The sequence below is a fragment of the Telopea speciosissima genome, chromosome 1 (assembly GCF_018873765.1).
Source record: "Telopea speciosissima isolate NSW1024214 ecotype Mountain lineage chromosome 1, Tspe_v1, whole genome shotgun sequence".
Taxonomy (NCBI): domain Eukaryota; kingdom Viridiplantae; phylum Streptophyta; class Magnoliopsida; order Proteales; family Proteaceae; genus Telopea; species Telopea speciosissima.
In genome coordinates, this window is record NC_057916.1 from 46,488,751 (window position 1) to 46,504,394 (window position 15,644).

General features: G+C 42.5%; 1 pseudogene; it reads left to right on the forward strand.

Moving 5' to 3' along the window:
• The first annotated feature begins 201 nt into the window (after nt 1-201).
• LOC122640273 overlaps nt 202-15,644 on the forward strand; it is a 34,839-nt pseudogene continuing 19,396 nt past the window's right edge.

Sequence of the window (15,644 nt, forward strand, 5' to 3'; positions counted from 1 at the left end):
TGCAGTACTGAGTCGTGCAGTAACTACATAGGATAAAAATTCGGGTGCAGTCCCCACTGGAAACATTAAAAAAAACGTCCTTAAATCTTTGAAGTTAAAGAACTTTAAAACCAGCTCTATCTTTCACACTCCAAAAAAAATATATCATAGTATCTGCCGTTGGGTTTGCCTTGGAAAAAGCTGAAGCCTGCAGTTCTTTGTTCAATCAACTCTCAGACTTTAGGCACCAACCATTTTTCACTTTTCCAGTTCTCTCTAGTTTAGGGTTCCAGCTTCTCGATTGCTTGTTGTTTTTTGAAATTCTTATATGATCTCTGCATTTACGTCCCAGCTCTTTGGTTAGTGGAATTGTGGAATCTTAGCCGCTAAGCGTGACGGAGCCTTTGCTAAATTAGAGTAATCTCTAGTTTGTGAAGTCAGTACAGCCTCTCACAGGGAAAATGGCCTTATTTGGAGATCAATTTTAATGACGGGTGGTGACTGCAGGGTTTATGAGGTTTTGTTCTACTAACTTCTGATTCGTCTAGTGTGCTCGGTTTGATTTGGACTTAAAAAATTGTCCTTTTCTTTTTCATGGTTTTGTTTTCCACCCTTAAGTTTCTGTCGCTTAGTTGATTTCCTTTGTTTGTAGCATAATTGTCGTCACTAGCATTGGTTTATCTTCTTTCTTATGCTTCTTTGTCTTTCAGGCTTGAGAGGTTTGGTTATTATCAGGGACTTTTGATGCAGAAAGATTTTGATAGGAAAAGTTGAGTTCTCGAAGTGTGAGTCGGTAGAGATTGGCCATGGCTTACTTGAATCGGGAGATCTACTCTCTGGTCTTCTTTGTTTTGGTGGTCACTATTATTACTCCGTTTACTGGCGGATACACTGATCCGCGAGATGGTAAGGATGAATTTTGACATTATAGCCTGTTTTCCTCGAGTAGATCTGCAGCTTCTAGAAAATCGTTAGTGGGTTACTTATTTCCTGATTGGTCCTTATGGCATTTGTGAATTGTGATGGTCCGCTCTGAATGGTTATCCAATATATTTCAATTTGTTTTTCTTTATCATACAAATTTTCTGAAATGGTGAATTCCTATAGCTGAAATATGTTTTAATTTTGCAGTTTTTGCGATCAATAGCTTATATGCTGCGCTAGGCTACCCTTCTCTTCCTGGATGGGTTCCAAATGGAGGAGACCCATGTTTGGAGTCATGGCAAGGTGTCCTATGCGTGAATTCAAACATAACCTCAATGTATGGTACTATGGTGATCCTACTCAAGCTCACTTCTGGTAATTGATGTTCTGATTTTCCCCCTCTTTTAAATTTGTTACTACTGAGAGATTTTTGTTTTCGCAGAGTCCTGACTGGTGCAAATTTGGGAGGGGCATTGGATGATAACTTAGATTCTTTTGCTTCGATTATAGAAATGTGAGTGTTGCCACTGCAAAGATGGGCTTTTGGCCTAGTTAGAATCCTCTTCATGTTTAAACTTGAGGCAGCATCTGATAATATTGTGTCAAATGATAATTATCCATTTGTCTTTCCCAAGTTCACCATCCACATGATGCATCATTTTGTTGGCAGGACTCACCTAGGAGATCTCTTGTCACCAGGAACCTGGCCCTATTGGATGGATAGCTCAATCTTTAGAGACTTTGGGTTGAGTCCTGTTGTCTACTCAAGAAGTGGCCTACTTATTGAATTGTTCTCCTCTACAAGATCCCTATGTGGAAGGCAAATCAAGGAGGAAACATAAATCATCCTCTCTGAAAAATTATATAGCCTTGCCTCAGTCTGTCATGCTTCAAATTATATCTAGCTTATCTGTCTAAAACAAATTTCTATTTTAAGATATTCCTTTTTGGATGTGGTCATTGATATATTGTTTTATTTTTGTGGCCTGAGACAGAGATTTGAGCAACAACCATATCGGAGGAAGTATTCCATCTAGTTTACCCATCACCATGAAAAACTTGTATGTTTAGAATCTTGACCATTCTGTTATAGTCTCTTTATATAGTTCATTTAATCAAATCATATTTGATGCTTACCATTAGTTTGAGCCTGAAACATATCATTATTATTGTTGGTGCCTTATATGAAACATAGAAGTTTAATATAAAATTTTCTTCACCTGTGGCAGTTTTCTTTCAGCTAACCAATTGACAGGAAGCATCCCAACTTCTTTATCCTCACTTACTCAACTGTCTGACATGTAAGTTTAAGATGCTTCTTCTTTTCCCCGCTTCAAAGGAAGTGGAGGTGTTCTTTCCAGGCTTCTTTTTTACTTTATGTCACTTTTCTTTCAAATTATTAATTATTTTTCTTGTTTATCACCCATAGGTCGATCAACAATAATTTTTTGACTGGAGGAATACCAGATGCATTTCAAGGTCTTACAGGATTGATAAATCTGTATGGCTTCCTCCTTTATTTTGGCATGCCTTTTCTCTGCATTTTCACTTCTGTATGTTCTCAACTGTTGCATTGTGCTCATGTACCTCTTTGCAGGGATCTCTCTGGTAACAATTTAAGTGAGCAACTTCCCCCTTCCATGGAAAGCTTGTCTTCTCTGACCACCTTGTCAGTAATTTGTTTTATTAAGGTGTCTTATTATTCAATATTTCATCCATCTCCTTGAATTTAGAATTTTTGGTTGGCAGGCACTTGCAGAATAATCAACTTTCTGGGACCCTTGATGTCCTTCAAGATCTTCCCCTCCAAGATTTGTAATATCCTTGACAACTTGATGATTTTAATCTTGAATTAAACGTCTTATTTTCATAAGCTAGATTTATTATTTGAGGCTTAACTTCAAAGTTCAAAATGTGGAATGTAATATATGTTTTATAGTTGTTTGTGATTTGAAATGTCTGTTTGTTTGCTTGACAGGAATATAGAGAATAATCTCTTCTCTGGGCCTATACCTGAAAAGCTGCTGAGTATTTCAAATTTCAAGTGAGACATTTGGTTTATTTTTTCTTTGAATGTGTCTACTCTCTATAAAAATGCCTGGATGCTTTTGTTGTTCATATTGTTTTAAGTTTTTGTATCACACATGATAAACCTGAGGAACAATTAGATTCATAATTTCACATATAATTGGATTTGCACATAATATGGGCGTGACAGAGGCTATGTTACCATGTAAATTGGTTGGCGAATCTATGGGATTTTTTAAGTAATGGATCAACAGTTGCCAGAAGCCCTAAAAATTGCTTAAATTTTATATGCATGATCAAACAATAAGAAACACCTTCCTATGTGTGTGCATTTGCCAATGTCTATGGAAACCTTATTAAAGAATAATGACTCCTACCAGACGCCCCAGCAAGTCTCTGTCAAAGATGAACAAAAGCGGCATAACAGACATGCTGCTTTGCAAAATTTAATACATTGACAAATCTTACAGTTTCTAATTGGTAAGGGTGCCAATTTGGAACCGAAACCAAAACTGAACCCGAACCGAAGAAGGATTTGGTATCTAGAAAAAGAATCTTCCTTGGTACGGTACGGTTTCGGTATCTAAGGCCAAACCGTTTGGTATGAACCAAACCGTACCGAATTACCTATTCATGAACTGGACCGAGAATACACATGTACAATAATTATATATCATGTATCTCAACATATGTTATATATTTATCTTATATATGTATCTAATGTAGAAGGGGTTCAATTAAGGACCACTCTACAATAGGATCAATGTTAGGTTGCATCACAACATCAAATTAGAAACAAAATCAGAATTGGTAACTTAGTACATAAGAACCAAACCAGCCATTGGAAAGGAATCAAACTCAGGTTGATTGGTGCTTGTATGGAGTAGAAGCACTTCTGAAAGTCTCACTTGATTCTGATGATTGAATTGGAAGATATGGGAGCAGCACGAAAATAGAAGGTTAAAGGTTATCTCACAAATCAGCACTTTGTTTGGGCTCCAATGACGATCGAGTGGAGGCCTTGTGGAGTAGGTGATCTGCAGCAAGTTTGGCGTAATTTTGATAGACACAAGTGAAGTTATGAAGGGGGAATGAAAATAGAAGGTTTGTGCATATGGAGGTTTCTAGCCAATGGAATGGGGTAGAAGTGGGGATCGAATGGAGGGGGTGATGGAGTGAGGTGATGCTCCAAAACTCTGCAGGTTTTGATGAAGAAATATGGAGATATCCCACTCTGATGTTGCAGTGGAGACAACTCGCAGGAGCAGCAGAGGTCTTCAATCGATGGGTACAGCAGCAGCAGCAACATACTTGGAGTGTTTGGGGATTGATTGCAGCCTTCGAAGGATTCTTCAAAGCACTTGTATTGATCAACAGAGAAACAACAGCACAAAGGATCGATTGCAATAGAAGAGAAGGGGGTAGGGGAATGACTCCCTCAGCCTGGGTCTCTCACCCACAGCTATCCCAGCTGTTGAATAGGGGTTTTACTCCCATAATCGAGTGCAAGAATGCCTCAAAATTTCATTCATTAATTCTGTCCAACTATTGCAAATTTACAATAAGGGGCTGCCTATTTAATGAAGTAGGCTAGCTTACAAAATTAGAAACTTAAAAAAATAGCAACTTGACAAACTTAGCAACTAATGGAAATTAGAAACTTAATGGAAATAGAAACTATTAAAGGCTTTATAACTCAGCCTTCTAAACATGCAAAGATAAGCAAATTAGAAACTACCTAATATAAACTAAAAATAGAAACTAAACTATGGCAGCATTAGGATAGAAGCTTTCTCCACTTGATAGGCCCCCAAGATCTTCTAAAAAGCATCCCCACACAAGGCAAATATGGGCTGTGACACTGTTCACGTGAACAGTATTTTGGCCTTTTTTCTTGACCCTTTTAGAAGACCTGCTGGGCTGGTTCGATCTGGTCCAGTTCTGGTCCATCTGGAGCTGGTTCGGTGGACCTTGGTTCTTCTTCTGGTCAGTTGTGGGATCTACATCAGTATCTCAGTATCTGGACCGGATGGTTAATACAATAAGCAATAGTGGGAGACAATTGTGTTGGTGATGTTTAATTTAATAAGAATGCACATGTATAATAATTATAGGGGGAGCGTTCTCTGAGGGGGAGTGCAGGGGCCATGTGCATTGGCATCTCGGGGGGCAGGATTTCTGCCTTTCATGGGAGGGCTGGATAGTCATTTCCCCCCCCACTGTGTCTGGATGTGACCTATGCCGCCCCCTCCCTCACAAAGAACATTTTCCCATAATTTTATATGATATATCTCATATATTATATATGTACCTGGATTTTCAAACCGAATAAAAACCGTACTGACTATTGCTAATTAAAACCGAATAAGGAACACAGGATTTCTGCCTTTCATGGTGGGCTGGGCGGTCATTTCGCCCCCCACTGTGTCTGGGTGTGGCCTATGCCGCCCCGCCCACCCACAAAGAACATTTTCCCATAATTTTATAAGATATATCTCGTATATTATATATGTACCTGGATTTTCAAATCGAATAAAAACCGTACTGAGTATTGCTAATTAAAACCGAATAAGGAACCATACCTAAACTGTACCAATTGACACCCTTACTAATCATGCAAAAGTTATTCTAGAACTGGCAGGTCTGGAGGGTATCTCTAAACCAGCACCAGGTTTTACCATAGGGAAGGGTGATGTGACCATTTGAATATCTAGGAAATAGTCTAGATTAACCACATGAAATCTCAGACTTAGATTCAAGCCTATACCTCTGATGTATTTGCATACTCCTTTGTGCATCTGATTTCTTAGTTCTGGACCTGCTGGACTAGTTAAACTTCTCCCTTATATATTGAAGCAAGTGTACTTAATAAAAGAATAGGAAAAATGCAAAACAGATGTTCATCTAATTCCTTAGCTCTGGTTACGGATGTTCTGGATGCAAAAGGAGTGTCAGAAATAAGGGCAAAGAAAGTCTAGTGATTTCCTACTTCCTAGTAATAGCATCAACACACATCTGGTATAGGTTTCGAAGGTAGCAGTTATGGAGAAAATGTGATTGTTTTATCTTAGTTGTCTTTCTGTTAACAAAACAGAATTTAGTGAATGGCTTGAATGATCAATGTGATCACCAAGCATCTTTATTTATATCTTTCAAGGAGAGGCAGAATTACAAATAAATCCCTACATAGCCGACTCTACTAGCTATGGGAGACAAAATATACCCAAAGTACCCTTATCGGGTTATATAACTCAACACTCCCCCTCAAGTTGATGCATAGATATTGCACATGCCCAACTTGACTAACCAAGGATGAAACAACTGTCCACTCAGCCCTTTACTGAAGACATCAGCAAGCTGATCACCTGACTTCACAAGAGGTATACATCTTTTCCCACTCTCTAACTTCTCCTTGATGAAGTGTCTGTCAATTTCCACATGCTTGGTACGGTCATGCTACACTGGATTATGGGCAATGCTGATTGCTGTTTTGTTGTCACAGTACAACATCATTGGACGAAGAACAGAACCACTAAGATCTTGGAGTAAACTCTGAAGCCACAATAACTCACAGATGCCTTGGGCCATAGCACGGAATTCTACTTTAGCAATGGACCTTGCCACAACATTATGTTTTTTACAAATGTACAATAACCTGAAGTAGATTTATGGTTAGGATTACCACCCCAGTCAGCATCTGTATAGGCCTCAATACGAAGATGATCATGTTGAGACAAGAGAATCCTTTTTCCTGGAGTTGACTTCAAGTAATGTAGAATACGAAGAACAATAGCCATATGAGTGGAGTAGGGATCCTGCATGCACTGACTGGCCAAACTCACTGCAAATGCGATGTTTAGTCTAGTGTGGGAGAGAAAATCAATTTTCCCACCAACCGTTGATATCGTCCCTTATCAACAGGATCACCATCCTTCTCTTTCAAACAAGTAGTAGCTTCTAAAGGAGTGTCACAAGGATGACACCCTAACAAACCAATCTCTGAGAGTAGCTTTGGGAGAGAAAAATGCCTTTGGGAGAACGGGTAACTTCAATCCCAAGGAAGTACCTTAGCTGTCCTAGATCTTTTATTTTAAATTCTCGTCCCAAGAAAATCTTCAAGTGAGAAACTTCATCTGCATCATTATCAGTCACAACTATGTCATTGACATAGACTATAAGAAGGGTGATCTTATCTCCACAACGCTTGATGAATAAGGTATGATCACTGTTACTCTGTTTGTATCCTACAGAGATCATTGCTTTATGAAACCTGCCAAACCAAGTCCGAGGAGACTACTTCAGCCCATATAGCACCCGCTTTAGTCTGCAAACCTTCCCATGAGTCTTATCACAATAAAAACCTGGGGGAAATCTCCATATAAACTTCCTCATCCAGCTCTCCATGAAGAAAGGCATTTTTTACGTCCAATTGCTGCAAATCCCAGCCTAGATTGACAACATATGACAGTGAAACCTGAATAGTATTCAACTTTGCAACTGGGGCAAAAGTCTCTTGATAGTCGATTCCATAGGTTTGAGTAAACCCCTTAGTCACAAGTCTGGCCTTGTACCTATCATTTACAGCCGACTGGTTTCTTGCCCGTAGGAAGAACCACTAGCTCCCACGTCTCATTTTTGGATAAGGCCTACATCTCTTCCATCATGGCTGCTTTCCACTTTGGATCTGCAATCCCCTCCTGCCACTTCTAAGGAATAGAAACCGAGGAAAGATAAGACAAATGCTCGATAGGAAGAAGACAAAGAATCATAGGAAACAACATTGGAGATGGGATGTTGGGTATAAGACCTAATGCCTTTACGAACAACAATAGGTAATTCAAGAGAAGGAACTTTACCAGATGATGTAGCAGGCTCTGGATCAAGTTCTGACGATTGGAGAAGAGATACAGTAGTGGTAGTCTCAACTTGCTCCCTGTACTTCCGGGTATAGACTTTATCAACAGGAATTTGATTTATAGGTGTACGCTCCCCCTAAATAGGAACCAAACTAGGGGCTGGAGTTGGAGGGTCTAGAGGAGAAGGCTCCCCTTGAATAGGAACCGGTAGAATAGCAGGCACATCGTCAAAACCTAGATCATGTTCCCCCTGAAGAGGTGGCTGAGAATAATATGCCAGGGATTCATGGAAGACAATATCCATAGTAACCAGAGTACACCAAGTAGGAGGGTAATAACCGTAGATGCTGAATTTTGTCACCCCTCAGCGATGACGACAACCGAACGCGAAAGACTAGCAATGCCCTCTAAACCCATTTTTCTTCAGAGTAACCCAGACAACCCCTGTTCCACCTCGAAGGCATGTACGGCCCAAAAAATGCCTAACAAGCTTGGTGCGGCCCCGCTTGGTGCAGCCCCGCACAGCGGCCCAGTGCGAAATCGAGGCCTCGCACGACGGCCCCGTGTGAAACCGAGGCCTCGCACGGCCACCCAGTGCAAAAACGAGGCCTCGCACGGCGGCCCCACGCGAAACCGCGGCCCCCGCACGACAGCCCCATGTGAAACCGCGGCCCCGCAAGGCAGTGCCGCACCACGCGGGGAAAATGACCCTGCGGCGGCGGCGCGCCCTGCACGGCGGCTCCGCGAGGAACCTAAATTGCGATTTTTTCGGCTGGTAGCACTGCAGATTTCACCGTGGCGCTGCCAAACGTGATTTTTCCCTATAAATACCCCCTTCACCCCTCATTTCAACAAGTTCCAAGTTGAGGAGAGGGGGCACCCCTAGAGCTCTAGTTTTCCCCTTTTTTCTAGTTTCGGGGCCTTTCCCCTATCCGATTTCGAGCCTTCGAGCCCCGTCCCTTTGTCCGGAGTCCAGGTCTCCCGGATCTGGCTTCCCTAACCTGTTTTCGCCCTAACCCCCGAAGTCTCCCATGGCCTAGTCACCCTGTCTGACGTCCTAATGTCTAGTTTTCGAAGCTTTCCGATGCCGTTATTCTATCCGACGTCCTAGTGCTTGACACTTGTGAGCTGTTAATCTGCCCAACAGCCAGGAGATTACTTTCCAAAGCTTTCTGACGTCGTTATTCTGTCTGAGGTTCTAGTGCCCGACACTTGTGAGCCGTTACTCTGCCCGACATCCGGGTGACTACTTTCCAAAGATTTTTCGATGTCGTTACTCTGTCCGAGGTCCTATTATCCAACATTCGTAAGCCGTTACTCTGTTCGACGAAGGGCAAAGTCTGTCTTTTGCCTCCGCCTGAGCTGGGGGACGCAATCCGTCCCGTATAACTATATTGTTTTAAAGCATATAGGTACACCTCTTTCATTGCATTTTAATTTCGTAACAATGTAGACTTTTAAATTACTCTTGTGTAGTGTACAGTAATTAATTTAAATTAGTTTTACTTTAAGTAGTTTGTGCATCATTTTAGCTATACATGTGGGAATAGGACATTTATAAAGGGAGAATATTCAAAAACCAGCATCTAGTAGAAAGACCGGTTTACCCGGGCAAGGTGGGTGACTAACACCTTCCCACTCTCATAACCTGACCACTTACCTCGAATCTCTGACCAGACCAAACGAAGTCCTGTAGCCCTGTGACCAATGGGTCCTAGGCCCTAATCATAGGTGGCTCACTTGATTGAATGACCCCCATCCCCTGATAAATCAACATACACCTGAGAAGACGAATTTCTTCTCTCCAATCGTGGAGCATAACCCAAACCCTCCGAACCAAGTGTTTGAAATGTGCCTGTCTACCAAGGTTAAGGGAATTTATGGCTTGGAACATCAGCAGCAATGTACTCACCCTTTTAACCAGCAAGTTGACCAGGGGAATACCAGAAGAGGAATCAAGTTGTCACTGGGGCAATCTCTATCCGAGATGATGGGGCATGAGGAAGAAAGTTTATTTCCTTGGGGCAGTCTACAGGGAAAGAGCATCTGAAATAAGAGGGGCATCCTGTCCGTGGAGATCAGTTCCTAATCGTTGAAGAACCTCGATGACCACACAGAAAAGAAAGACAATGCTACCCATGGAGGAAGGGTAGAATGACCTATCCATTCATCATGGTCCTAACCATTTTGACACACTGGGGCAAAATTCTAACCATTCGACCTTGGCCCCTCAATGTTTGACGAGCCTATGCATGTAACAGGGATGTGAATAATATGCCTACGTGGAATTGTGCAATAGGGTTTCAAAATAAATGCTTTTGCAAAATAAAATGTTCTTTCAAGGAAAAAAAAAAAAGGAAAAGAGAAAAGAAAAAAAAATAATAAAAAAGTGTAAATCACAATCATGGAAAATGCTTGAGTGACTCTCAGATTGTCTAGGTTTTTGGTGATGCCATCACAATTGTTCACTAACATTTTGTAAAGAACAGGTGTTGTGCAGTACAAAAATGAAGGATATTTTTGGCAAGCATCTCTAATTGTATGTGATTGCGTTTCATTTGTCCATGTTCGCATCATAAACATTTGCATAGGATTGTTTTCTCTTTACATCAAATGTTTTTTTATTTACATAGGATTGTTTTCACTTTGCAATTTAGATTATGTTGTCACTGTAGTACCCGCGCACTAGTTGACTTCTCATGGTATATATATTGGATTGCTTTTCAATTTTCATCATACATAAGGATTACATTGTCACAATATGTATCGTCTAGTGCTTTGATTTCTGTTATGCTCACATGCAACCTACTCATTTGATCACCATTGAACTCGTGTCCAACTAGATCTCATATTATTTAACTCCTACCGCACTCACGGTTGGCTTGACCAATCCTTTGATCTCTTTTGCACTCGCGTGCAATTTGATTATTCGACCACTACTGAATTCATCAATGACCTTTAAAAATTCCGCACTCTTATGTAACTTTTTTTTTTTTTTTTTGGGTGAATAAAAATTTCACTACCAAAAGAGAGGAGAAAGAAAAATACAGAGGGCCCCAAAGGGGGAAACCAACCAGCCTAAACAGAAGCCGGAGGAACCAAGGAAACATTAGAGAGACCCCAGGAATGAATAATGGTCCTATTCCTCGAGGTGTCAATACAAGAAGAGGGGGGGATAGAAGATAACTTTGCTTTAATTTCAAAGGAAACGGAATCCCAAATCTTTTGGAAAGGCCGAGAGTTGGAGGTCCATTTTCTCAAATTGTGCTCCATCCAAATATGATTGAGAGTAGCATAGAACGCCAGCTTCCCAACCAAGTCACAAGCAGAGGAGCCTGCAAAAGTCATATCAATCCAAATCCATTCTCTAGAGAAGGGAAGGATACTTCTACGAGAAGGCCAGCATTTGAGGAGAACACCCTTCCAAATGGCGCGATGGGGCACTCAAAGAAAAGGTGGTTCAAGTCTTCATCATTGTTCCAGCAGAGGCGCAAACGAGAGACTAAGATTTGGCGGCTGCGAAGAAAGGCTTGAGTGGGGAGGCAGTTGTTGAAGACTCTCTAGACTGTGAAGCAGTGCCTAGGAATGTGATGTTTGAACCAAAGGAGCCTACGCCAAGGAACCAAAGGGCCTTTCAGACAAGCAAAATTCCAAGCAGCCTTGGAAGAGAAGGAGCAAGAGTTGTTCGAAGACCAAGTAACACAGTCGCCTCTTGAAGCAGCACTTCTAGAGACAGAGTGGAGCTCATTCTAGATAGCAATGAGGGAAGGGCCAGCTGGGGGGGGGAGCCCAACCATTGTGACCAAGAATGTCAGCAACCAAAGAAAGCCAATGTAAGCCGGAGGAGTATATGGTTTCAGGGGTAATCTGGTGCAAAAGAATTCCCCTAGGATGCCAGTTGTCAAGCCATAGGTAAGTAGATCGACCATCGCCAATGTTGGAGCGAATGACTTGAAGGACCAAGGGACGGCTGGCAAGAATCTTCCGCCAGACCCAAGAGGCATCAGATAAAGAGGAGGCAGTCCAAATGGAGTAATGGCAGAGAAGACCCGAATAAATCTAATCCACCCAAATGCTCTTTTTTTTCGAGGCAATCTTCTAGAGAAGCTTGATGATACCGGCTGAGTTGACATCTTTGATTCTCGTAATGCCTAACCCTCCTATTAATCTCTACTATACTCTTGTGCAACTTGATCTTATTAATCTCTACTATACTCATGTATAGCCTGATCATTCTTTAAACCTACTATACTCGTGTATAATTTAACTGCCCTACAAATTTGATCCCCCTTGTACTCGTGTACAAGTTATCATTGACTTTTCTGATCCTCGTTATACTCGTGTGTAATTCGATCGTCCCATTAATCTTCGCTCTCAAGTTGTACTCTCATTCAGATCGATCCATCAAAAGATCAAATCTAGTCAAGTGATGCCGTCTCATCCTCAAAAGATCAAATCCGACCGAGTGATGCTCAAATGGTCGCACATAGTCCTTCTAATCTCCACTATACTTGCGTATAGTTCGACCTCTTGTGGTCCCTTGATTTCCGTTATACTCATGTATAGACCGACCTCCTGTGGTCTCTTGATTTCCGCTATACTCGCATATAGACCGACCTCCCGTGGTCTCTTGATTTTCGCTATACTCGCGTATAGACCGACCTCCCGTGGTCTCTTGATTTCCGCTATACTCGCGTATAGACCGACCTCCCGTGGTCTCTTGATTTCCGCTATAATCGCGTATAGACCGACCTCCCGTGGTCTCCTGATTTCCTCTATACTCGCGTATAGACCGACCTCCTGTGGTCTCTTGATTTTCGCTATACTCTCGTATAGACCGACCTCCCGTGGTCTCCCAATTTATGCTATACTCGCGTATAGTCCGACCTCTTGTGGTCTCTTAATTTCTGCTATATTCACGTGCAGTCCGACCTCCCGTGGTCTTCCAATCCCCGCTATACTCGTGTATGGTTCGACCTCCCGTGGTCCACTGATCTCCTCTATACTCACGTATAGTCCGATCTCCTGTGGTCTTCTGATCTTTGATATACTCGTGTATGGCTTGATCACTCGTTGACCTAATCCTTCTGGTTGAGTGATGATACCTCATCCTCAAAATCTAAACCTTGTCGAGGGTAGCTCAAAATCAAACCCTGCCGAGCGTTGCTCAAAATCAAATTCCAGCTGAGTGTTGCTCAAAATCAAAACTTTGCTGATCGTTGCTCAAAATAAAAAATTTGCTGAGCGTCGCTTAAAATCTAAATCCTTACTGAGCGTTGCTCAAAATCAAATTCCAGCTGAGCATTTGCTCAAACCCAAAACCCTGCTGAGCATTGCTCAAAATTAGATTCTTGCCGACCGAAGCTCAAAACCAGATCCCTGTCGAGCGTTGCTCAAAATCAGACTCCTGCTGAGCGTTGCCCAAAATCAGAATCCAGTAGAGTGTCGCTCAAAACCATTACCCTTTTTGACATCCGATTACCCAATTGTCATTCGATCCTTGGATCGCCCATTGCCATTTGATTTGTTGATTACCCGTTGTCATCCGATCCTTGGATCGCCCGTTGCCATTTGATCTGTTGATCACCCATTGTCATCCGATCCTTGGATCGCCCGTTGCCATATGATCTGTTAATCACCCATTATCATCCGATCCTTGGATCGCCCGTTGCCATTTGTTTTGTTGATCACCCGTTGTCATCCGATCCTTAGATCGCCTGTTGCCGTTTGATCTGTTGATCACCCATTGTCATCCGATCCCTGGAACGCCCGTTGCCGTTTGACTTTGTGATCATCCGCTGTCATCCGATCTATTGATCGCCCATTGCCATCAAATCTTTGATCTCCCGTTGACACCTGATCCTCTAGATCGACTGATTGAGCACCCGTTGCTACCGAACCATTTGCCGAGATAGGTTTTATTGTTTAAAGTAAAAGATTTCATCGGACGGTTTGTCGAAATAGGTTTTATCGTTCCAAATTCGAAAAGTTTTGCCGAATGATCCACCGAGCGATTTTTCGAATTAGGTATTATTGTTCAAAACGTCGTCACCTATGAGTAAAGTGGCGATAGTTGTTGCTTAACCTGAGGAAGTTTATCGAAAGGTTTACTAAGGGACCTCCATTACCTTTGAGCAAAGTAATGGAGTAGTTGCTCAACCTAAGGAGGCTTATTGAAAAGTTTGCCGAGGGAACACCGTCACCTATGAGCAAAGTGACAGTATTAGTTGCTCAAAAGATTTGTCGAATGGTTTATTGAGACGTGGTTTTTATCATTCAACTCCACCACCTTTGAGCAAAGTGGTGGTAGTACATGCTCTAGGTGACAAAATCAAACGATCTTTTGTCTTTGCCCTTCTGCTATTGGCACCGGTCTCGGCCAACGAAGGGCAAACTGTAGACGCTGAATTTTGTCACTACCCGCAACGATGACGATAACTGGATGCGAAAGACTGGCAATGCCCTCTAAACCCATTTTTCTTTAGAGTAACCTAGACAACCCCTGTTCCACACGGCGACCCCACCCGAAACCGCGGCCCCGCACAAAATTGCGACCCCTCATGATAGTGCTGCACACGGCCGCGGTGCCGTGCGATAGTGCCGCACCCCGTTGAGAAAATTACCCTGTAGCGTCGCAGATTTCACCGCGGCGCCGCCAAACGTGATTTTTGCCTATAAAGACCCCCCTTCACCCTTCATTTCAACAAGTTCCAAGTTGAGGAGGGGTACCCCCAGAGCTCCAGTTTTCCTTTTTTCCTTTTTTTCCTAGTTTCAGGGCCTTTCCCCAGTCCGATTTCGAGCCTTCGAGCCTCGTACCTCTGTCCAGAGTCCGGGTCCCCCGGATCCGCCTTCCCTAACCCGTTTTCACCCAAACCCCCGAAGTCTCCCATGGCCTAGTCAATCTGTTTGACGTCCTAATGCCTAGTTTCCGAAGCTTTCAATGTCGTTATTTTGTCCGAGGTCCTAGTGCCCGACACTTGTGAGCCATTATTTTGCCCGACATCCGGGAGATTACTTTCCAACGCTTTTTGAGGTCATTACTCTGTCCGAGGTTCTAGTGCCCGACACTTATGAGCCGGTACTCTGCCCGACATCCGGGTGATTACTTTCCAAAGATTTTACAATGTCGTCTGTCCGAGGTCCTATTACCCGACATCCGTAAGCCGTTACTCTGTCCAACGAAGGGCATAGCCAGTCTTTTGCCTCCACCTGAGCTGGGGGACACGACCGTCCCGTATAATTATATTATTTTAAAGTATACAGGTACACATCTCTTTCATTGCATTTTAATTTCGTAACAATGTAGACTTTTAAATTACTCTTGTGTAGTATACAGTAGTTAATTTAAATTAGTTTAACTTTAAGCAGTTTGTGCATCATTTTAGCTATACATGTGGGAATAGGACATTTATAAAGGGAGAATATTCGAAAACCCGCATCTAGTAGATAGACCGGTTTACCCAGGCGAGGTGGGTGCCTAACACCTTCCCACTCTCGTAACCTTACCACTTACCCCGAGTCTCTGACCAGACCAAACAAAGTCCTGTAGCCCTTCAAAGGGCTACACCAATGGGTCCTAGGCCCTAATCCTAGGTGGCGACTCCATTTCACTTGATTATATGACCCCCACCCCCTGATAAATCAACATACCCCTGAGAAGACTCAGCCCTTCTCTCTCTAACCAAGGAGCATAACCCAAACCCTCTGAACCAAGCGTTTGGAACGCGCGGTTCCGGGAACGGATCCTCACAATAACATTTGTAGCCTTTATGGGTAGCGGAGTAGCTCAAAAAAATACACCGGAAGCTACGAGAATCGAACTTGTCATGAGGGTAATGGTTACGAGCATAACAAACA